At 45.8% G+C, this 25,628-nt stretch overlaps 1 protein-coding gene across 1 annotated transcript in view; it reads right to left on the reverse strand.

The window, feature by feature from the left end:
- NPFFR2 (neuropeptide FF receptor 2) overlaps positions 1-25,418 on the reverse strand; it is a 36,381-nt gene extending 10,963 nt beyond the window's left edge. The window contains exons 1-3 of the mRNA XM_073340018.2: positions 25,339-25,418; positions 3,935-4,038; positions 1,749-1,808 (exon numbers count right to left, since the gene is read on the reverse strand). The gene's annotated coding sequence lies outside the window, so the exon portion shown is untranslated. The remainder of the gene's footprint in view (positions 1-1,748; positions 1,809-3,934; positions 4,039-25,338) is intronic.
- Positions 25,419-25,628: the final 210 nt, after the last annotated feature.

Consider the following 25,628-nt stretch of genomic DNA (forward strand, 5'->3'; position numbering starts at 1 on the left):
TTAAGGTGCTGGCCTGGGACTCTAGATATCTGGATTCATTTCCTGGCTCTGCTGCTGACTTCCAATGTGACTGTGGGTAAGTCGTACTTCATCTCTCTGTGAGCTCCCCATCTATAAAAAGTAGATAATACTGCTTTTCCCATTCTGTGTCCATCTCATGTATTCGCATTGTAACATCCTTAAAGCAGAGGTCATCTCTCATTCTGTGTTTGTACAGCACCTTGCACCATGGCGCTCTGATCTTGGTTGAAGAATCTAGGTACTACTGTAATGCGATTTATAAATAATAATAATAAATACTGAATTATGTTTCTTTGTGCTTTATTTAATTTGCTGGCTTGTGAAATGTTTCCCATCTTTGTGCCTTCCTTGGGTATATTAGAAACCTAACCTAGTTCTGCATCATCCTGGAACGCAGTAGATTTGACTCACCAAGAATGGTAGCGTGGCGATGTTTGTTAGTATTAGAAATGAGGTGGGAGTGTTTTGATGACACAGGCATCTGAGTCTGACCATGTCAAACTTGTGTCAGTAATTGCCCACAGATATTTCAATAGTGTTGTTGACTATTCTAGAGTGGCCCTTAGAGGCAATGTGATCGCTACAGTTTTCTCTTCCCTTCCCCACCCCACCCATCAAACTACACACAGTAACCTATTGAAAATAACACTGTAAGCCAAACTGTGACCCAACTTGCTCAGCTGTGCTAAGGAGTCAGGGATCATACGCTAGCTCAGCTATTGAGTCACAGTAATAATACTGTATTGATAGTAGCTCAATAGATAGGTGTCGCTGAGCCTGTTTGAATGCAGCTGGTTAACATTTCCACCTGAACCATTCACCTGCCTTGGAACTTCAGAACATCTTGCAGAATTTCACACTGCAAAGACTTGGTCTAACATATTTTTCAGTTTTACTATGACAAGGTTGCTGCATGAACCATAATATTTTGCAAACAAACTAGAAGAAAGCGCATGGGAATTTAAAACATGTCTTTCCCCTTATTTGTTTCCATCAATGTTTGAAGTGCTTTTTTTCCCGCTCCCACCTAAATATTGGGGCATAGAATGTAGGGGTTTAGGGACAGATTGTAATGCTATTCCTCATATGAGTAACGTTGTCATCAATGGAACTGCTTTGTGAGGAAGGGGTTCATAAGCTGGCCCACCAGTGGCACACCAAAATAGGATGCCACTCACAGGAGTTGTGCAGCTGTAAAGAGAGACAAGGAAATTATAAAAGTGTTCGCTTTTCCTTTGCTTTACTACTCATTTGTAACCAAGAGCTGAACCTGTTCTCTCAGTGCCAGCCCAGCTATGCTTTTATTGTGTTTAATTTTTATTTAGATATTTTTGTCTCTCTCTTTTCAAACTTTGTTTCACTTTGCATGTGTGTAATTGGTGGCAGAGTCTGCACATTTAGGGCTATGCTTTTGTCAGATGTTCATAAGTCAGGGAACCTGGTCATCGATCTCAGAGAGAAAGGGGTCACTAACTTCAGAGGAAAAGGGGATCGTTTAATCAGAAATGAGGGCTCTGCAAGGACCGTCCCCAGCAGATGCTGTGTGGGAGCTAATATAGACCAATGTGAGTACAAGGATTGCTACAGAACAAGAGGATTGCCTGGTGGGTGCAGTTACAATAAGTCACCCAGATGTTCCCAGGTTTGCATGTCCGTACATCTCAAGAAATGAGTGGACACCACACCAACCAAAATGGCTGACTTCAGTGGACACTGGGGGTACTTACCTACCACCTCTGAAAAGCAGGCCTCAAGTCCCACAGCAAATCAGCCTTGTTCAGAAAAGCCTTCCAATGGAGAAAAAGAGGGAAATTTTGTTATGAAACCCTTTCGCATTATTTGTCTTGTACAGAAAGTAACTTTGTAGATCACTGCCTAAAATATATCACAGTAATACGTAACACTTTATGGGCCAGATCCTCAGCTGATGTAAATCGGTGTAGCTCTGTTGCTGGCCCTATGCTTTTATATAAAACTATAAATAAAATTAAAAGGAGGTGAAAAGCAGAAATCTTTGTGCAGGAAAGATTTTTTTCTTCACCTTGAACCTGAAAGACACAACAAATATTAATAATACAGCTGACAAAATATTTCCACCACACTTTCACCAACTCTTGGAGTTATACTGTGCAGAAATTTTAGCTTCAGCCTTTGTTTATATGTCACACACTCTATTTTTGCCCTCTAGCTCCAGTAGAATTGTGAGATCCTGCTCATTCTTAATGATCATCTTAACCCATATCAGACTTTTAACCTTTGTGACACAACCCATGTAAAACTGATATGAGACACCAGATTACAGCTACATCGGTGTCTTGACATCTGCAGCGACTCCAGACACCCTAACTTCTTTTCAGCACCCAAGTGGTTTAAACTGATTCTTAGTTTTATCTTCCAGATGGAGACTTTGAAACTCAACTAAATTAGGTACTGAATAAGGTCAGATTTCTGTCCAATGTACAACTCACAATTTGGAAGTAATTTAATTAAAACAGGCTTATTTATATACTGATCAGGCATATATAACTAGGTCAAAGGAGCAGTGTTGATTTTAGTTAATAATAAGACCAATTAACCTCATATTAAAATAGGTGACAGAAGACACAAATAATAAATAAGAAAGGAAGCTCTCAAGACACTTCCCATATTTGTTTCTCTTGACTGGGTTGTAAATTGAACTTATGAGCATCCACCAGCGTGATTAGTCATGGGGAGAGAAGGGAAATGTTGGCAGGATCTTCTTTTTAACGGAGAATTGTGATAGGCCCAAGAGCATTAAAAGTATGTTAACAGAGTGTGAATATAGATACTGGCAAATAATGACGCCCGGGACTGGGCCTTGAGGCAGGGCTCTGAAGAAGGGATGTGTATACTAGAGCTGGAATAGGGTAAATTCCCTCGCTAGCTCTGATCTATGGCAAGGGAAAGGCTCCAGAAGTTCCCTGCAGTGGGGAAAGGCTCTGCCAGCAGGGAGGCAGCCGGAAACTACACTGCCAAAAACAGCAGTGTAGACGGGACAGGCACTGCTTGGGCATGTCGAGAGAGAGCTGTGCATGGTACATATCCACAGGGTTTACTCGTCTAAGCAATGCCTCACCGTCTACACTGCTATTTGTACTCCTGCTAGGGGCATGCAGTGCATGTCCTCCATATGCCACCATAAGATCTGTGCAGTGTAGACGTACCTCCAGAGACAGGCTCTGGGTAGACCATAGGTGACATATGGACCTTATTCCACTGCTGGGCTACTAAGATACTGACACATTCTGTCCCAGTAGAAACACCAGAAATCGGTGGGCAGTTCTGACTTATTTTAAAAGTCATATTTGGCTTCATTTTGTTACTAAGCAAGACAAACCTGTGGAGGTGCCCCGCTACCAACATTGCAGGGTTGCTGCTGAGACTCACTGAGATACTTAATGAAAAGTAAACGAAACACCAAGGAATGAAGCAGCATGTGCAAGCAATGCTGCATCCCCAATAGTCTTGCAGGGTAAACAAAGCACTGTAACATACCTTTATAAAGCTAATGGGATTGTGCAATCAAAATGTAAGAAATTTACACCCATGCGGAGGGCCAGCATGAAGCTGCTGCATCAGTTAAGTTTCACAGCCTATTTGGAAGGCTTAAGTAGGACACTGGCAGTACAGTTAATCCCACGTGTTCTTAAAAACAAGAAGCCAGTCCCCAAAAAAACATAAGGAGGACTTGCGGCACCTTAGAGACTAACCAATTTATTTGAGCATAAGCTTTCGTGAGCTACAGCTCACTTCATCAGATGCATAAAGTGGAAAGTACAGTGAGCAGATTTTATTCATACACACAGACCATGAAAAAATATACATTGTAAGGAGAGTGATCACTTAAGATGAGCTATTACCAGCAGGAGAGCGGGGTGGGGGGAGTAATTACCTGCTGGTGAGTGCAGAGCTCATCAGCAGAGGTGACTATGATGGAGTCCCAGAATCGCAAAAGAGCTCCAGCATGGACCGAACGGGAGGTACGGGATCGGATCGCTGTATGGGGAGAGGAATCAGTGCTATCAGAACTATGTTCCAGTTTTCGAAATGCCAAAACATTTGTCAAACTCTCCCAGGGCATGAAGGACAGAGGCCACAACAGGGACCCAAAGCAGTGCTGCGTGAAACTTAAGGAGCTGAGGCAAGCCTACAGAAAACCAGAGACAAATGGCCGCTCCAGGTCGGAGCCTAAAACATGCCGCTTCTATGATGAGCTGCATGCCGTTTTAGGGGGTTCAGCCACCACTATCCCAGCCATGTTGTTTGACTCCTTCAATGGAGATGGAGGCAACACGGAAGCAGGTTTTGGGGAAAAGGAAGATGATGATGATGATGATGATTGACGAGGTTGTAGATAGCTCACAGCAAGCAAGTGGAGAAACCGGTTTTTCTGACAGCCAGGAACTGTTTCTCACCCTGGACCTGGAGCCAGTACTCCTCGAACCCACCCAAGACTGCCTCCCGGACCTGCCAGATGGAGAAGGGACCTCTGGTGAGTGTACCTTTTAAAATACTATCCATGGTTTAAAAGCAAGCATGTTTAATGATTAATTTGCCCTGGTACTCGCAGCTCTCCTGGATATACTCCCAAAGCCTTTGCAAAAGGTTTCTGGGGAGGGCAGCCTTATTCCATCCACCATGGTAGGACACTTTACCACTCCGGGCCAGTAGCACATACTCGGGAATCATTGTAGAACAAAGCATTGCAGTGTATGTTTGCTGGCGTTCAAACATCCTTTCTTTATCTCTCTGTGTTATCCTAAGGAGAGTGATATCATTCATGGTCACCTGGTTGAAATAGGGTGCTTTTCTTAAGGGAACATTTAGAGGTGCCCATTCCTGCTGGGCTGTTTGCCTGTAGCTGAACAGAAATGTTTCCCGCTGTTAGCCACGGGGAGGGATGAGAGGCTAGCCACGCGCTGGGGGGAGGCAAAATGCAATCTTGGAACGAAAGCACATGTGCTATGTATGTAATGTTAACAGCAAGGTTTACTGTGAAAGAGTGTACCCATTGTTCTATAAAATGTGTCTTTTAAAATACCACTGTCCCTTTTTTTTCTCCACCAGCTGCATGTGTTTCAAGGATCACAGGATCTTCTCCTTCCCAGAGGCTAGCGAAGATTAGAAGGCGAAAAAAAAACACACGCGTGATTAAATGTTCTCTGAGCTCATGCTGTCCTCCCACACTGACAGAGCACAGATGAATGTGTGGAGGCAGACAATGCCAGAGTGCAGGAAAGCACAAAATGACCGGGAGGAGAGGTGGCGGGCTGAAGAGAGTAAGTGGTGGGCTGAAGAGAGGGCTGAAGCTGAAAGGTGGTGGCAGCGTGATGAGAGGAGGCAGGATTCAATGCTGAGGCTGCTGGAGGATCAAACTCGTATGCTCCAGCATATGGTTGAGCTGCAGGAAAGGCAGCTGGAGCACAGACCGCCGCTAAAGCCCCTGTGTAACCAACCACCCTCCTCCCCAAGTTCCATAGCCTCCTCACCCAGACGCCCAAGAATGCGGTGGGGGGGCCTCCGGCCACCCAGCCACTCCACCCCAGAGGATTGCCCAAGCAACAGAAGGCTGGCATTCAATAAGTTTTAAACTTTTAAAGTGCTGTGTGGCCTTGTCCTTCCCTCCTCCACCACCCCTCCTGGGCTACCTTGGTAGTTATCCCCCTATTTGTGTGATGAATTAATAAAGAATGCATGAATGTGAAGCAACAATGATTTTATTGCCTCTGCAAGTGGTGATCGAAGGGAGGAGGGGAGGGTGGTTAGCTTACAGGGAAGTAGAGTGAACCAAGGGGTGGGGGGTTTCATCAAGGAGAAACAAACAGAACTTTCATACCGTAGCCTGGCCAGTCATGAAACTGGTTTTCAAAGCTTCTTTGATGCGCACCGCGCCCTCCTGTGCTCTTCTAACCGCCCTGGTGTCTGGCTGCGCGTAACCAGCGGCCTGGCGATTTGCCTCAACCTCCCACCCTGCCATAAATGTCTCCCCCTTACTCTCACAGATATTGTGGAGCACACAGCAAGCAGTAATAACAGTGGGAATATTGTTTTTGCTGAGGTCTAACCGAGTCAGTAAACTGCACCAGCGCGCCTTTAAACTTCCAAATGCACATTCTACCACCATTCTGCACTTGCTCAGCCTGTAGTTGAACAGCTCCTGACTACTGTCCAGGCTGCCTGTGTACGGCTTCATGAGCCATGGCATTAAGGGGTAGGCTGGGTCCCCAAGGATAACTATTCCCAGACCAGAAAATAACCGTTGGGGATGTTGAAATGCCTATAAAGTCCCTTCCTGCAGCTTTTGAAACAGACCAGAGTTCCTGAAGATGCAAGCGTCACGTACCTTTCCCGGCCATCCCACGTTGATGTTGGTGAAACGTCCCTTGTGATCCAGCAGTGCTTGCAGCACTATTGAAAAGTACCCCTTGCGGTTTATGTACTCGCCGGCTTGGTGCTCTGGTGCGAAGATAGGGATATGGGTTCCGTCTATAGCCCCACCACAGTTAGGGAATCCCATTGCAGCAAAGCCATCCACTATGACCTGCACATTTCCCAGGGTCACTACCCTTGATATCAGCAGATCTTTGATTGCGTTGGCTACTTGCATCACAGCAGCCCCCACAGTAGATTTGCCCACTCCAAATTGATTCCCAACTGACCGGTAGCTGTCTGGCTTTGCAAGTTTCCACAGGGCTATTGCCACTCGCTTCTCAACTGTGAGGGCTTCTCTCATCTTGGTATTCTTGTGCCTCAGGGCAGGGGAAAGCAAGTCACAAAGTTCCATGAAAGTGCCCTTACGCATGCGAAAGTTTCGCAGCCACTGGGAATCATCCCAGACCTGCAACACTATGCGGTCCCACCAGTCTGTGCTTGTTTCCCGAGCCCAAAATCGGCGTTACACCGCATGAACCTGCCCCATTAGCACCATGAAGCCCACATTGCCAGGGCCTGTGCTTTGAGAGAAGTCTGTGTCCATGTCCTGATCACTCACGTGACCGCGCTGACGTCGCCTACTCGCCCGGTATCGCTTTGCCAGGTTCTGGTGCTGCATATACTGCTGGATAATGCGTGTGGTGTTTAATGTGCTCCTAATTGCCAAAGTGATCTGAGCTGGCTCCATGCTTGCCGTAGTATGGCGTCTGCACAGAAAAAAGGCGAGGAACGATTGTCTGCTGTTGCCCTGACGGAGGGAGGCGTGACTGATGACATGGCTTACAGGGTTGGCTTACAGGGAATTAAAATCAACAAAGGGGGTGGTTTTGCGAGTAACAGAATGGCCCCCTCAAGGATAGAACTCAAAACCTCAAGGATAGAACTCAAAACTGGGTTTAGCAGGCCATTGATTTCATGGAGGGAGGGAGGAGAAAATGAATACAAAACAAATCTGGTCTATTTCTTGTTTTGATCCGCTTCATCTATCTTTATACATCTTGCTGGCAGCAGACTGTGCAGTACAACCACTAGCCATCGTCATATCCTGGGTGCTCGGCAGAAGACGGTGCAGTATGACGACTAGCCATCATCTTCTGCTGGCTGCAGATTAAAAGACAGTGCACTGCCGGTAGGACTGAATTGCCATGAAACGAAACTTAAAAGGGAAATGACCTGGCTGAGTCAATCCCATGTTTGCTACAAAACCAACTTCCATAAATTCGACATAATTTCGTAGTGTAGACAAGGCCTCAGACAGGCCATGTGGAAGCATGCTCCCTCCAGTAGATGTGGTCAATGACATCTATCCTCTGCCACTCCATCTGCTTGATATTTGTTCTGGACTCTTATGCCCAATGACAGTGAGGCATTGGAAGCTGAGAGCATCTCTGGTCCATCAAGCATCTGTCCAGGATGCTCACAAGAAACCTCTGTACCTGCAGACCGTTGTTGTTCCACTTCAAGAGAGTGAACTTCCCAATTCTCCCTCCCCAAGCTGTCCTGCCCACAGAGTAAGTTCCCCCAGTCTCTCACAGCTCTGCCCCTCACGATCCAGAGGAGGCAGAGGACTCAAAATTCACTGTGAACTTCTTGTTCCCACGGAGGATCATTCAGAGGAGCAGACCCTAGAAACCACTCACACCCCTAAGCTCTCTGGGGGATAGCTATGGAATGAAAGAATTAAAGGTAGCTTAATTTTGGTTAAGAAAACTATATGTTTGCTTTCTAGTTTGTGGTGGTAAGTAGAGAAAGATCCTAATCAGCAAGTACAGGAAGGCCGTGAGAACAATGAGTTAGAAGACCACAATGTAATGGGAAGGATGTATGGTTTAAAAAGTAACTAATAAAATACAGGAAAGTTTTCTCTCAACAAGAGGGGGCTGTAGCTACAAGACAAAGAAAAACTATCTTGTAAAAAATAAGCACAAACCTTCCCACGCGCCAATGTTATCTTGAAACTGAGGCCCATGTGAAGAAAAGGGCAACAGAAGAAAAACGGTTGATAAGAAAGATGGGAAGAGGAGATAAGAAGGGAAGGCCTTAGAAAAAGGAAAGTAGCAAGGGTGAACTGTCCCTGACTGGGTGTTACTGACACTAGCAATTATGTTTGCTGAAGAGCCATAAATTTGAGGTTGTTCATCAGATCCAGTCCAGTCACACTGCGGCGAACTGGGATTAAAGGACTCTTCTCTGGTCTGGTCCATCAGTGAGTATAAATGATCATAAATTTGTAACTGTTTTGTTACTGTCTGGGTGTTGTAAATGCTTAATGGTTAGGCTTTTATACATGTTTAGAGCAGTAGTATGAATAGCATTTGGGCTTTGGATTTCATAAAAGAATATATGGTTAAGTTAATGTTTGCCCTATATTTTTAACATTCATAACTAATAATTTCAGCACTTTTTGACATGAAAGCAAAGCTGTCCATTGTATGCTTGGACTACGGGTTTACTTATTTAAGGGAAACGTATCCTGCCAGCATCCATCAGTCAAAGCACTGGGCTCCAACCTAACATAAAGACACAGCAAACTCTGCTGTGAAGCTCCTGCCAAGCATTTCAAAAATCCTTGTTACAGCAGCATGAAAGAAAGCTCTGCAGGTCAGCAAGGATTCCTAGCCTGGACCATTTAGACAATCCTGATCTGGAGGAGACTTTTCTGTGATTCTTGACAAGCAAGACTCACCTTTGCATCCTACTTCTGAGCCAGGCTGAGCTCTCTTGGTCTGCAGCCAAAGGTTGGGCTTGCAGAGCTAGCAGACTCGAACTTACATGCAGAACCGGCAATGCTCTTGGGCAGCTCCATAGACAGAAATTGTAGCCCCACCAGAAATTGTAGCCCCAAAGTTTGCTCTTGCAATGATTACAACCACCACAGGTGAAAAACAACAACGTGTCTGGTGGCAACTTAAAGACTTAACAAATTTATTTGGGTATAAGCTTTTGTGGGTAAAAAACCCACTTCTTCAGATGCATGGAGTGAAAATTACAGATGCAGGCATAAATATACTGACACAAGAAGAGAAGGGAGTTACCTCACAAGTGGAGAACCAGTCTTGACAAGGCCAATTCAATCAGGGTGGATGTGGGCCACTCCCAATAATTGATGAGGGGGTGTCAACACCAAGAGAGGGAAAGTTGCTTTTGTAGTGAGCGAGACACTCCCAGTCCCTATTCAAGCCCAAATTAATGGTGTTAAATTTGCAAATGAATTGTAGCTCTGCAGTTTCTCTTTGAAGTCTGTTTCTGAAGTTTTTTTGTTGAAGGATGGCTACTTTTAAATCTGTTGTTGAACGTCCAGAGAGATTGAAGTGTTCTCCTACTGGCTTTTGTATGTTACCATTCCTGATGTCTGATTTGTATCCATTTATTCTTTTACGTAGAGACTGTCCGGTTTTGGCCAATGTATATGGCAGGGGGCATTGCTGGCACATGATGACATATCACATTAGTAGATGTGCAGGTGAATGAGTCCCTGATGGTGTGGCTGATGTGGTTGGGTCCTCTGATGGTGTCACTAGAGTAGATATGGGGAGAGAGTAGGCAACAGGGTTTGTTACAGGGATTGGTTCCTGGGTTAGTGATTCTGTTGTGTGGTGTGTAGTTACTGGTGAGTATTTGCTTCAGGGTGTGGGGCTGTCTGTAAGCGAGGACTGGTCTTAACCATTAATTAATTAACACCATTTAACAGGTAAAAGGCTCCGTCCTGTGGAGTTCATAAGCTACACAGGAGCATAAAGATTTCATTACAGAATCTGTTTCTGCATTAAAATACAGAGCTTGCTAAATTGAAAAATTTCTGCATAGATGTTATCTATGATATTTAATTATGCAGGTAGTACTGCACTGCTCAACGACAGAAAAAGTCATTACTGTGTATGTGCAGAACTCAGATTTTACTCTCTGTGAATGGATCTTGCCAATGAAAAATACTGTTCTGAAAGCTAGACACAAAGCTTTGACTAGCAGAGCTATTACTGTAGCATACTGCCTCCCCCCAAGCCACTCTAAGATTAGCTAGGAGAACATGAGTCTGCTACTTATGCCTCCCCATGGCTCATCCCTGGTGCACCTAAAACCACAATTAACTTCAGCAGACGTTGAAGGTACCTCGCAAACTCAAGTGCAATAAAGCAAAAGGAGAAGTAATGTGAGAGTTGTTCATAGAACCGGTCACTGAAGAAGACACTTTTCTAGGCTGCATCACTCACGTTTCAACTGCCAAAAATATATGACAAAAATGCCCTCTTCTGTTTTATTCTCCTTCTCTGTGGTGAATAACATCACCTAATCTCACAGGGTCTTGAAGATAAGTTTATTAAAGCTTGTGGAGCACTCAGACACTGTAATGAGATCACCATAGAAATACCCGTGAGGAAATTAATAATGTATTCAGGGCAGGGTTTGGATAGTGTGCTTTAAATAATACATGGGACCACACACTGACTGAGGATAAACAGAAATATTGAAAAACTTCCCATTCAGAGGTCCTGTGGGGGGAAAAAGGTATGAGACCATGTAATTAAATATTGTATCATAATGCATATGCGCATGGGGACTGAATTAAGGTTGCCCGATCAACCTTAATTCTCGCATTTCCTAGCTTTTGAATGCTTGATTTTGCAACTGTAATGTTCTTTTAATGTAATATTATGTATGGTACATAAGGACTCCCAAATGTGTACATTTAAGTGACTGTGCAACTTGCATTATATTTAGACCCTTTTCAAATGCATAATATTTACTTGACCAGAATGACCCCTTCAGAGCTGTTACTTTTTATTGTGCATTTTCCAAAAGAGAGAGACTAGGACTCACTAGCAGAAAGTTGTAAAAATGTTGATAACCAGCACTGTGCTAAAACCAGCATTAAAAAGTACTGGGCATGTTTTGTAGTTTGTCTGTGTATGTGGGATGAGACCCTAGGGCCACGGGCAAAGCCTGTTGACTCAGTGGTAAGAGTACAATGGATGGGGAAAGGCTTTGGATCAGGTCCTTGGTCTTCAGGAGAGGCCAGATCCTGCAGCCACAGGAAGGGCTGCAGAAGACCCTGAACACTGTGGGATTGGAACATTTCCACTGCAGGTGTGAATCAGCGCAGGCAGTTCACACCACAAGAAGCTGCAGAGCACAGAGGAGTGTTTTGGAAACAGGCCCGGGGAAGAATGGAACTTGTGCATCCTTTGCCTCCTCCAATCTACCAGCCAAAGGAGGATACTGCAGACGTGGGCCCATTTCTCTAATAAAACACAGACAGAGGTTCATTAAATATTGATCCCTTTGGAACCCTGCTTGTAATTTCTGTTACAGCTTGAGAACAGCTCAGTTTATGGCTACCCTTTGCCTTCCGATTATTTTTTAATTCCATGAGGGAAAATGGCCTCGGCTGTAGGGAACTACAGGCTGGGTATGAAGTTAAAGTGGCTTGTTTAGAATGTCCTGTGTTGTCTCCAGGCCATTCCATAAAGAATGACTTTGTGCACATCACATTCTACTGGCTAGAGATCTCCCTTGGAATAACATGAGCTGCTTCGAGCTCTGTTCCCACACCTGGCAGGTGCTCTTGGCCACAAGGAATCTGGCTTTTGTACCTTATCAGCTGTACTGTCAATTATTACTGTACTGTCAATCATTAGTTGTTTCCTGCATCTTTCCCAGTCCCTGATGCTGAAGTCCTTGTGCATGCGAAATACCCACTGGTGTCAGGGAATGGGGAGTTAGACTTCTAATTTGCCATCTTGTATCATTACAGATTTTCATCCGCTCCGTCCTTTCATTATGGGTGAAATTCACCCCAGTGCAGTGTGCAAGTATTAAGACCATAAGAGCGGCCATACTGGGACAGACCAAAGGTCCATTTAGCCCCGTAACCTGCCTTCCAACAGTGGCCAATGCCAGGTGCCCCAAAGGGAATGAACAGAACAGGTAATCATCAAGTGATCCATCCCCTGTCGTCCATTCCCAGCTTCTGGCAAACAGAGGTTAGGGACACCATCCCTGCCTATCCTGGCTCATAGCCATTGATGGACCTATCCTCCATGAAAGTATCTAGTTCTATTTTGAACCCTGTTATAGTCTTGGCCTTCTAAACATCCTCTGGCAAGGAGTTCCACAGGTCTGTGTGTTGTGTGAAAAAATACCATGCCATTTATGTGCCAATTAAACCCTAATTTATGCTTTGTACTGGAACTCCCTATAAGAACTCATCTGAAAAAAATATTACTGTTGTATATTTAATTCAACACATGAACTGTAGAAAACAGGGGCAAATATTTGGGAATGATAAGGACCGGAAGAACCATGAAATAGGCCAGAGCAATTGTATCAATGTAAACAGTGAGGAGAGCCAGAATGGAGGTGGAGTGTCAGACACCTGGCTGTATGTGTTACTTGTTGAGCACAGGTGACTAAACAAAATTGCAGAGGAGGAAAGAATGCGAGAGGGGGCTGAAAGCTGTGGATCCCAGCTGTGGCAAGCAGGGGGTGAATGGAAAGAGGGGGTGCTGCTAGCATGGAACCCCTTTCCCACCAGAGTTACTTGGTGGTTGGTCTGTGGGATTCCTGTTCTGTGCAATTAGGGAGGGGAGGAACAGAGATAGGGCTGGTCACAAAGCCCATAGGGCAAATGGAAGCAAGTTGCTGCAGACTGAGTCTGCAATAACTAGCACAGATTCCCCCTCAATCACGGCTTAATTTGTGCCAGGGCTGAGCCCCAGCACCTCTGGGCTTGCAGCATCGGTTAAGAAAGTAAAAAAATTGCTTGAGCCCTGGCACCTCTTTCATTACAAGTTAAGCACTGCCCTCTGTGCTGTGGAATCCTCCCGTGCTGTTTGGCACTGTAGGAAGCCAGACAGCCGGCCAGCAATGCAGAAGCCAGGGATCACGCTGTGTATGGCCTTGATTTCTGGCTGATCCCCTGAGATCTGCTTGGGTCAAGGAACAGACTAGCATTTAGTTGCTACTATGTAGAGTGATTGGCTCATGTTTCTAGTGTTCAAGGAGAGTTATGATGACATGGGAAAAAGCTGGAGAAAGAATTTAAGCAAAACAATCAGCTATTTAAATGTTGGCAGAAACAACTGACTGGTCAAATAGATTTTCAACATTAATATTGTTTTATTATTCCATTAGCGCAGTCATTTTGGCCAAGTATGCAAACAGATCTTCTCCAGCCACGGCAGCATGGGAGCCAGAGAATGGTAGGATATACACAGATCAGAAAAATAAACAAGGCAATAATCTGTGCTCCATGTACGGGTGATCTGGATAAATCTCCAGGTCCCGTTCCGCTTTAAGCCTAGCATTGTAGGACACTCTTAGTTTGATTAATATATTCGGTTTGCTAGAGCTATTTTAATGGGTCTTGAGATACTTGTAATGTAGTTACTATAACTTCCTTTCACAACCAAGTTGCGTTTAATATGTAGTAACTCAGGCCTAGACTGCCACGTTCCTTCTAGCCTTGACGAAGGGTATGTCCTCTCAGTGGCTGGGAGGTGCAATTCCCAGCCCAGGTAGACCTATGCTTGTTAGCTCTGCGAAAGCCTAAAAATAGCAGCGTGGCTGTGGCTGGTAACACGGATTAGCTATGTGAGAACAAGCCCACCCAATCCCCTGGGTACATGCTCAGGTGATTAGCCCAAGCTGCCACAGCCACACTGCTAATTTTAGGTGCTTGCTGGCCAAGAGCTAGCACATGTATGTCTGCCAGCACTGGGAACTACACCTTCCAGCTACTGTGTAGACGTACCCTGGATCCATGCAAGGACAAGGAGTCATGGCTTCTTCCTTTGCTGCTCCCTTGGCTAGGGTAATCAAACACCCTACAACAAATGTTCCAAGTTGACAGGGGCCTCTGGTGAATCATAATAAAATAGGGGCATTGCCAGGTATGTCAGCTGTGTCTCCAGGCTGGTGACGGCATTTTAAGGAACCACCTTCTCCTCCCTGGAGATGGAGCGTCTCTGTCAGAAATGCAGCATGGAGTCTGATTCTCCACTGCCTTGCATAGCCCTTGACATTTAGGTGAAGTGGGGGAAGAAATGTTATCAAATGTGAATGGTACCATTTCACACTCACTTTGCACAAGTGTAAGTGAAAGCAGTAGAGAGTCTGGCCCACAGACTTAAGTCTTCAGTTTCCTTGTGCCGTTCAATTTATCTCTTAATAAAAGGTTTGTTTTCTAGTATCCGTGCAAGCTTTTTAATGTTGTATAACAAAATACTAATCTTATATGCCAGACACAAGCTAATATAACATAGCAACTGGAAATGAGGAAATTACTTTTATTTCCAGCCACCATCATCTCAAGTTGCTTTAAAAAAAAACAAAAACAAAAAAAACCTACTTTCAGTAACATTCTTTATTAGTCAGTCTTTAAGTTGTACAATTTTGCAAGTAATTTTCTGGTTAGATTGCCCAGGAAATTCATTTCCAGTTAAACTGCTATGAAACTGAAATATAAAATGTATCCTTTTGATATCCCCACAAACTCCTCCTATTCTGCCTCAGTCTCAGTGCTTGCTGCCCCTCCCACCAGCCTCCAGCTCCTCCAGTTGGTGGAAATGTTGATAATACAATGGCATCAGAAATAGATTGAGTTGGATATCATTCAAAAGTCCTTTCTCGCACGAACACCATGATACTAAACATGACAAACCTAGAACAATTATGTAGATATATATTCAAGAAATTGTTTAAAAATCAAAGTTTTTTAAATTGTACTTTAACACTGGGGAGCAAGGAAGGGGCTCCTGGCAGGTTCTAGGAGCTGCAAGAGCCAAGGCAGGTAGTTACTGGCAGGGACCGGGGAGCAAGGAAGGTGCTCCTGGCTGGCTGCTGGGACTCAACCAAGACAAGGGAAGTGGCCCAGGGAAATGCAGTTAGTTAAAAGGACATGGCACAAGGCTGCTATACTTAAAAGGTCCCTGCAGTAGTGGGCAGGCCCGAGTCTCCCCACCCCCACCAGACACTAGGGAAGTGACTATGCCCTGAGAGAAGGGAATTTAGATAGGCCCAGGGAAGGGACTGTATGTGGAACTGTTACCCCCTCTCCTCCAAAAGGGGGCCAAACTGAGACTGACTCAGCTGGAGCACTGCGGTCACTGATGATTCAAAGTAAAGGTAAAGAGTCTCCAGGGAGGAAACCCTGTGGGTGCTGCTCCCCTCCAGACCAGGAACCTTTGCAAATTAGCTAGACCCCAACTGATGGTACCGTGATGGGCCCTATGGAGCTGTGGAAGGACGGAGCCCAGGAAGCGCTGCAGGGACACACCAACTGAGGATACTCTGATGGCTGGACTGTTAAATGACTAAGCCCAGGGAGGGCTACAGGACATTACTGAGGGCTTTGAGACAGGCCTGGTTAGACTGTGTTGGGTTTGGTTTTCACACAAGGACTGTGTTTGACTTCACAGAGGGCTGAGTCATCGAAGACCTGCCTGACAAGCACAGCAGCTGACGAGGCACTGTGAGGGGAGGAAATTGAGGAAAAACTGCACACAAACACACACACTCAACCAGGGGACGCTTGCATGAGGTGAGTGCATGCCATTAGAAGCACCTATTTTGCTTAGTCAGCTTGTGGCTCTCTCTAGAAAACCCTGCAGTTACAATGCGGGGATGCATTGCCCCAAATCAGTGAAATGGCTTAAAATTCATAAAACTTTAAAAGAGATATAGCTCTCAGTTCTAGATGATTAGTTTATAGGTGCTGGTAAACGGTCTCTGACAGAGACTAGTACTTAATGTGTCAACTTCAGGGTATAAGCCAACCACTGTATCAGAAACAATGGAACTGGAGTCAGAGAGCCAATGTTCCCGGGAGCCTCTGTTAGTGATGGGTCACTTACGGAAGAGGGAACATGGGGAGTTACCCAGCCACACAGAAAGAGCAATGCACAGGTTTTAATAAAGTTTCACTTGTTCAACTTAAACCTCATTCAGCTTCACTTTTTCACATTGCATATTCTTAATTGTCAAAGTGTCTCACAAGTGTGATAATAGTTTTCTAGATTTTAAATTGAAATTTGGTGACCAGATGAGTCTTACAGTGAAGGCTGTGCACGAGCAGCGGTAGACTGCGTGCTCACAGTTTGTACTGCACCGGGGATAGATATAAATGTATGTGAACACCTAATGTAATGCTTCTCCTTTGTAAGCTTTTGTACGTACCGTATAGGATCTAGTCTGCCTAGTAGAAGGTTTTAATTTGTAAATGCCTATGCATGCAGTAGTAGCCTTTGAAATATTCAAGAAGCTAGCTTTTTAATTCACTGACCCTTATGCACGGGTCACTGTTAGTGTTGGAGATGACATTATACAGCTTCATATTATGAATATGCAAAAACTATGAGAAACAGATGTGGCCTAACAAGAAGTAGCAAAGACAAGGTCCACAAACAAGTCCTTGCAACATGCTCTTCACTCCTCTTCCGTGCAGAGGCATCTTTTACCGACCCCTTCGTCAATAATATGCCAAACCCTTTAATCCTGAATCACATCCAGAGGTGCTTACTGACACCTCTGCTGGACTGCATGTAATATCAGATGTACAAGAGCCTCTGCTGAAAACAAATGGAGAGATTGTGAGAGATGCACTTGATTCTAATAGGACACGTAGCTTCTTCAGCCCAGTCATTAAATTTGATATCAAAACATTTGCTGACATGGCCAAGAAGACCAAAATTAAGTCCGGCAAGGGAGACATAATCAGAGCAGCCATCAGTCAAGAAATTATTTTCTGCACAGCCCTGTCCTTAGCAAGAGATGATGTTTCAATGGTAACTGTTCTTAGTCACCCAATAGGACCTGTGCCTAAGTCCCTTTTCCATGCTGATGGAACAATAAGAACAGACCACGCTGAATTAGGGCATCAGGTGGAAGCTCAAGCTAAAAGGAATCCATGAGCTAACAGCATGCAACAAAGAGTCCATAGTGTACATCAGAGATACAATGGCTGTCATACAAATGTAGCTGGAGACAAATTCCACGCATTCATGAATTGTCTGCTGAGCAGTTGAGGTAGGTCCTAAAGGATTTGACAAAGCAAACTCTGTATGTGAAGTGTTTGACAAATATGAGAACAGTAACCCTGTGAAAACTGCAGAAAGACAGCACTGGACAGGATCTAATGTTGGATGCAAGTAATATCAGGTGATTGGTGGATGCCCTATGCCTCCATGGAAAAAGTTTCTAAACGTGGCATTCAACAAGCAATCACTTGTAAAATTCCTCTGTGAATGTATGGTTCAAAATGCACCTGACAGCATAGAAGCTTACCCAACACAAACTCTCCTTGCTGGAAGCTTTTCCAATGGTGAAATAGCAAAGTCCATCACCAGTAGAGATGTTGAAGAAGCCCAGGACCTGTACAGTATGCAAGAGGAAGTGGACACAAGGTTGCTTCTGCATGCTGTATGTGCCAATATGGCTTTTGGATTGCTTGATGTCAAAGGAACCATAATAATTAGGTCACCTGATACAGATGTTTTGGTCCTTGCTGATCACTACTTCCCAAAAATGGACCACATAGATAAAATGTGGATTGAAATGTGCACTGTTACCAGTACAACTGACTAGCTTCGCTTCATACTTGTGCATGCAATTTGTGCTGCAATCACATCTGACTTCCGCAACATGCTTCCTGCTTTACAACGCAGTGACAGGATGTGACTCTGTGTCATCCCTATTTGGTATTGGGGAAAAATTTGTATTTAATGTTCTCCAGCAAGGAAACTGGTAGCAGTGCTGTATGACCACAGCAAGAAAAAAGGAGATCCACAGAGACCAGAATTGCTTGTGCCTCAATCTAGCCATCAAAAAGGACAGGTCACTGGCCAAATTCACACTATGTGAGGACAGTTTTGAAGAGCATGTCAAAAAAGCGTCTTGGCAAACAAAGATTTGGATGTCTTCGCACATAAGTAAACCAAATATTGGATCACCATTGCGACATAGATGGGAAAATGTGGCTGATAAGCGAATTCTTCTTTTTTTCCCAAGGGCCAAATGGCTTGTGAGCTTCTTTGAGACCTTATTTGTGCCTGTACCAGTAGGGATCACTGCACAATCAACTGTGTCTGTAGTCAAAACAATCTTCCCTGCACAGAACTGTGTACATGCCAAGGCAATGAAGCTATGGTGATCCATGCACTCTTGACAGAGATCATGATGATGAACAAGGTAACAATGATGATGTTGACTAGAAATGTCACCAGTGCTATTACATTTCAATGATACGTGTACAAATGTATTGTTAGATTTTGTTTTGCCCTTTAGGTTGTTTTCTGATGCTTTGATATCACAAATAAATCCATGTTTATGTCTTGAAATAATACACAGAATCATTAAACTAACAAAAATGAATGCAAATATTTCAAAGTGGTCATTTTAATGTGTTGGTGTTTATCCCTTTTTCTTTGGTAAAAGCCCCACCTGACAGCTGTACATCATACCTCATCTTAAAGTAGACATAAAAAGCTTTCAGATTATGTATGATGTGAATGTGAGAGGGTACATTAAGTTGACCAAAGGAGTGGTTTCTGTTGCTCGCCTAAAATCACTTACCAAAACAAGAGACCACTTCCTGCCTTTGGGTATTCTTAAATACTAATGAAAAAGTTGTGTTCTAATAAGATTCTCATGCCGTAGATTTGCAGTTTCAATTGTAAAAGATGTCACAATTATCAGGGTAGATGAGAGTTCTTTTTTAACATAAGGACACAGAGCAACCTGACTAGATTTTTAACATGAAAAATTAATAGAGGCTTAGCTTTAAAAAATATGCAATATTTCTAATGTACATTTTCTAAAACTCCCTAAAACAGAAATAGACTCACTATAAACTGTGTGGTGCACTGTGATGGGGTGTCCATCCCACACAGGACTGGAAGTGGTTAAGGTGGCCCCGTAGGCCTATTAACTCCACAGGCTGTGGCCTCAAGCAGTCCAGGGAAGGAGCAGTGAGGGCTAGGAGAGGAAAGCCCTGAACTGCTGAGTTGAGGGTCCCTTGACTGGAACCCAGAGTAGAAGGCAGGTCCAGGCCACTGGGGAAGTGGCACGGCAGGGCAGTGAACTGGAACACTGCTTGGGTCCCTGTGGCAGTGACAGAGAATTTGGAGGAGTATACCCCTTCCTCCTAGAAGCAGGGGAAAGGCTGAGTGACCTAGCCAGAGGGCTGAGTCACAAAGAGGACGCTGCGGTTCCTGGAATGAGAGAGGAGTTGCAGACTGGAGAGAGAGAGGTGGTGTGTTGGCATCACAGTAAGGGGGGTCACCCTCAAGAGCTAATTCCCAGAGGGACCAGGAGGAGAGGGTGAGTGGTGTGCCCCATCACACACACAGAGAATATAGGACTGGGGACCAGGGGTTCCCACAGAATCTCCTGCTACCTTTTGGAGGTACACTCTCCTTCTAGCACCAAATTATTGATAGCCTGATTGTGCAATCCTTACATTGGTGAAGACTCGTGCAAGCGGTCCCACTGGCTTTAAGAAGACCTTGTGTAAATAAACACCCAGCAGTATAAGTAAGGGTTGCACAATGATACCCTTAGAGTGTGTGCCCTAATTTTTGGCAGGTGAATTGTCCTATCAATGGGACAATTCACCTGCTGAAAGTTGAGCATCTCTTTAAATACCTTGCTGGATTGGCGCCTTCAAGCCCAGATTCTGCCATTCCTATATTGTTCACAGTCAGTCTCCCTTATGAGCCTATAAATTTGAGCTTGCCTGAGGAGGTAATTATTCAGTCATCTACCTAATAAAAGATAAAACCAAGGCTATGTAGTGGGAGAGTTCAGTTTCCTGCACCATTAGCTTAGATGACCTATTCATTACTTTTGTTGTCATGGGGAAAAATTCAAAGGAGAAGATAGGTTTCAGAGTAACAGCAGTGTTATCTGTATTCGCAAAAAGAAAAGGAGTACTTGTGGCACCTTAGAGACTAACCAATTTATTTAGCTTTCGTGAAAGCTTATGCTCAAATAAATTAGTTTAGTCTCTAAGGTGCCACAAGTACTCCTTTTCTTAAAGGAGAAGATACTTAGCAATAAACTTAGGCCTTTCCCTGTCTCTTCTCACCCTCCACCCCAATCATCAAAGTACCCTCTGCTTTGATTTCTATAAGGAGCATAATTTGAGGACAGCAATGAGAAAATGTAATTGCATGGTTTGGATTAATAGTATTTTTAATTGTCTGGAAACATGTCTTTCCTAACCATAACCGTTTCTGATGCATTACCTGCTCTAATTGAAATAAGTTTAATTTCAATCTTTCCCTTGCTTCAGGTGAGAGGGCAATGTCCATAATACCGTATTTCCAACACAGAATTGAGCAGCTGGAAAAAAATCTCTTGTATCAATACCATTAAATACTTGGCTCATTTGCTACACTTGACTGACTGGAACCTGTCCTAGAATAAATAGGGTCTTGATCTGATACAGTTGAAAGCACTGTGAGGTGCTAAGCCACCTAAAACTACTTCTGAAGTCAGTGGAAGTTGAAGGTACTCAGCAATTTTCAAACCTTATTTCTGCAAGTCCCCCGTCCCCCCCCCCATTTCCTTCTGCACTGAGACAGTATGACTGAACGAAGACGACTCACTGGACTAAGACCCGATGCTGTTTCTAAGAACCAAAAGTTGTGATGCCATGAGAGCTCAGATTCTGCAGCACCCTGTGGCCCTCATGGCATAAAGGGGCTGGAACCACGCCTGGGTAATAATTCTGGCATAAGGGGGCGGTCCCCAGGCACTATATAGCTGCCACAACAGATCTACACTGTCTCCTGCAGCCCCCAGCATAAGGGATTTACCGAGGGCATGTAATGGAGGAGGGGGCAGAACAGACTGTACCTGAGCTAGTCTGTGCTACAGAATGGCCCCTGGAGAGGCTGCTGTAATTTATCCTGGGTGCTGGGCATGTCCCCAGAAGAGCCTGGAATATAGACCGTGCAAAGTTGGCTTCAAGGTGTCAGAATATAGTAATGGAGAAATGGATAGACTGGCCCCAAAAATTGGAGGGCCAGATTTTGATAGCTTTCCTCATCTTGAAGAATATCTGATTTCAGGGGTAGTCCTGCTATAAATCACTAGTGACTAGGACTATTTGCGGACTAAGGCACTTCTCAGTGTGAGAAAAGATATCAGATTCTGGCCATAAAAAAAGCCAATGGCTCGCTTATATAAAAACAGAGCTGGGTAAAGGATCTAATTCTGAACCATTAAAATAAATTGAATCCCTGTCAAAATGAAAAACACAGAGAAGGCACCACTAAACATGAGAAATAATGACAGAATCTGGTCTTAGTTGAGTGAGAACCTCATCAGATTAAAATGTGAATTCTGAACATGAATACAAATGTATTTTAAAACTGGTAAACAATGTACAGTGTCAAGTGTCTCAGCCAGCGTCCCCAGAAGTAATTCAGCCAAAAAGTGTCATCACATTTTACCATTTACTCAGGTGCGTAGTGGTACAGTATATTGCCTGACATACGCATGATCCACTAGTAAATCACTCTTGTAAACTCGTCCTGGATCAAATCACCAAGCCACATGTCGCATTAGAAACTAAAGAGAAAACTGATTAGGGGAGTTTTGCCATGGACTTCAATTAATATTATTACTGTATGCATTGCAGTAGCAGCCAGAGACCCCAGTGTAGGATGAGGAATCCACTGTACTAGGCATTGTGGACACACACACACACACACACACAATAAAGGCAGTTGACCCAAAGAGTTCACAATTTAAGTATGGGAGCAGGGTCAGGCCCAGAGAATTTATAAACCAGTTTGTAACAGGGACTATTCAGAAAAATCCCCGTGGGCAGTTGCCTGTTCATTTTGCTGTGATCTCCACTGTGTCCTCTATAAAGGAGTCACAGAGAAGTCTTGGGGTTAAAATATCCGGGGCGGGGAGTCGAAGAGTTCACACTCAGCCCATGAACTGCTGGCAGATTCTGCTCTCGTTTATACCTGCCCTCTTTGATCCAGAGAAGTACACTGGTGTACCTCCATTTAACAGCTGTAGGACTCCAGCCCAGAATTTGTCATTGTTTGCTTTGGTGACATTATACCCTGTAGCTCCTGAGATGTAATATTTAGGAGACCGTAAGCAAAGTGAGTCTTTTGTCAACAGGATTGTTTAGTGCACGGTGTTTGTTTTGCCTGCTGCTTGTAACCATGGATATGCAAATAAAAGGAAAGAGAAAATGGAAAACATTTTCTTCTCCATTTAGAAGGTAACCTGCGTGCTCAAATCACCCCCTAAAGCAGAGGTGGGCAAACTACGGCCCGCGGGCCACATCCGGCCCGTGGGACCGTCCTGCCCGCCCCCTGAGCTCCTGGCCTGGGAGGCTAGCCCCCGGCCCCTCCCCCACTGTCCCCCTTTCCCCACAGCCTCAGCGTGCCACCGGTGCCATGCTCTGGGCTGTGAGCTCCTGCCTGGCCTGGTGTCCTGTGCCACGCGGCGCGGCTGCCTGTCCTGGTGCAGCTGCGCTTCCAGCCACTGGTGATCCAGGCAGCACGGTAAGGGGGCAGGAAGCAGGGGGGGTTGGATAGAGGTCAGGGGAGTTCGGGGGATGGTCAGGGGCCGGGGGTGTAGATGGGGTCAGGGCGGTCAGAGGGCAGGGAACAGGGGGGTTGAATGGGAGCAGGAGTCCTGGGGGGCAGTCCGGAAGGAGAGGAGAGGTTGGATGGGGCAGCGGGGGGTAGTTAGGGGTGGAGTGTCCGGGGGCTGTCAGGGAGAAGAGGTGGTTGGATGGGGCAGGGGTCCTGGGGGCGGTCAGAGGATAGAGCGGGGGGGCAGGGGCCTCGGGGGAGTAGTCAGGAAGGAGAGGGGGGTTGGATGGGGCGGCGGGGGACAGTTAGAGGCAGTGGATCCAGGGGCGGTCAGGGAGAAGGGGCGGTTGGATGGGACAGGGGTTTCGGGGGGTGGTCAGGGGACAGAGAGTGGGGGGCAGAGGTTGCTGGGGGGCCATCAGGGGGTGAGAAGCGGTGGGGGGTCCGATAGGGGGCCATGCCATGCCATGCCATGCTGTTTGGGGAGGCACAGCCTCCCCTAACTGGCCCTCCATACAATTTCAGATGCAGCCCTCAGATGCAGCCCTCAGGCCAAAAAGTTTGCCTGCCCCTGCCCTAAAGGCATATTGTGAGATGAACGAGCAATATGCCAGGCTAGGTTCAAAGTATTACGTTTTATGATAAAGAACAATAGCACCAACTTGTTTTAATGGATGTCTTTCAGGTTGCTTTTCAGTGCTAACTTGTAGTCTTAGGGTCTGATTCTCCTCTCACTTGCACCAGTACACATTTGGGATAGGTCCATTTTAATCAGTGGAGTTACACTAATTAAAACTAGTGCGGCAGGACACTGTACTGCAGAACTTGGCTGCTGTTCTACTGAATCCACAGTAAATAGTACAGATACCCCTGAGTAAATGCACATCTATGGGCCGGATCCTCTGTGGCTGTAAGCCGGTACCTCTATGCCAATTCAAAGCAGCTGAGCCCTATAAAAAAAATCATTTCAAGTAAGAGGATTTCCACCCTATACACCTTTAGCCATTCACAGTTTTAGCAGAGGAAAAACACAGCCCCATTGCCTGACTGGCGCAAATAAACATTATATTTCATCTAGCAGCAAATACATCAATTTTGCCAGTCCCAGGGATGATAACCCAGAGCTCCATACATTATGTAATACATGAAATGAAACTGACTGCTCCTTTGGATTGTAGCTCTCTGCAGGTTTTGTACCAATTAAATAGACTATATTGGCTCGAATTGAATGTAGTTACACTCATGCAACCCACCCAGTGGTGAAGCAGCTGTACCAGCATCGAAGTGCTTGTACCACAGAGCTCATTTCTGTCAATTATCAATGTGCCTAGATAAGCCCTTTTTTTAACAGTATAACTGTGTCCACACTGGGGGAGTTGTTCCCATGTAAATATATAAGTTTATAAACTAAGTTCCTTAGACTGGTACAAAAGCTGGGCGTGGATCAAGCCGAAGAAGAATAGTTGTCCAGCTTGGCTCTATTTAAATGTAAAATGACAGAGTCCATTAACTGATGTAAAAAGAACAGGAGGACTTGTGGCACCTTAGAGACTAACCAATTTATTTGAGCATGAGCTTTCCTGAGCTACAGCTCACTTCATCGGATGCATCACGAAAACTTATGCTCAGGAAAGCTTAGGCTCAAATAAATTGGTTAGTCTCTAAGGTGCCACAAGTCCTCCTGTTCTTTTTACATTTATTGGAGCATGAGCTTTCCTGAGCTACAGCCCACTTCATCGGATGCATTCAGCCACAGCTGTAGCTCAGGAAAGCTTAGGCTCTAATAAATGGGTTAGTCTCCAAGGTGCCACACGTCCTCCTGGTCTTTGTGCGGATTCAGCCTAACACGGCTGCTACTCTGAAACTTTTCATTCACGGGCGTGAACGCCCTTCAGCCAGGCGGCGAAGGTGGCGGTGCCCAGGGGCAGCTCTCTTTACCCAGTGGCAAGCGGGCAGGGTGGGGCACGCTGACTCCTCACACGGGGCAGGCGTGAAGCGTTGCCCGGTGGGTCCAGCCCGTGCCTCGGCTGGCGGGTCGGGACAGAAGGACGCTGCAATACAGCGGAACGAAAGCCCGGCACGGCCCCTGCCCCGCCGCTTGCACGGAGCTGCGGACACCGAGCCGGGACCCGGCCCGCAGGGAGCCAGGCGCCGGCAGCAGGGCTCGGTGTGCGCCGCGATGCGCAGGGGAGGGTCCGCTGCCTTCCCCGCCCACCCCGGCCCCCCGCTCCTCCCGCCGGGGGCCGGTCCCCGCCGCGCGGCTCCGGACACGCGTGGGGCCGGCTCCCGGTGCCCACCCTACCTGGTCAGCGCAGGAAGCCCAGCCGGAGCGGGGCGTCCCCCTCCATGGCCCGGCGGCGAGCCGAGGGGGGCCCCCGCCCAGCCCCGCTGCCGGGGCCGGCATTTGAGCAGCGTTGGAAAGGGGCGGGCAGCCCTGCCCCGTATTGGGGGAGCGGAGGAGGGAGGGAGTCAGCGACGAGCCGCCTGTAGCCAGCCGGAGAAACGCCGCTGAGCGAGACTCAAAGCCCCGAGCGCCCGCCCCCCAGCCCCGTGCCCGGGCTAGCAGCCACCACTCACCCAGCTCCAGCCCCT

The sequence above is a fragment of the Lepidochelys kempii genome, chromosome 4, assembly GCF_965140285.1.
Source record: "Lepidochelys kempii isolate rLepKem1 chromosome 4, rLepKem1.hap1, whole genome shotgun sequence".
NCBI classification, from domain to species: Eukaryota; Metazoa; Chordata; order Testudines; family Cheloniidae; genus Lepidochelys; species Lepidochelys kempii.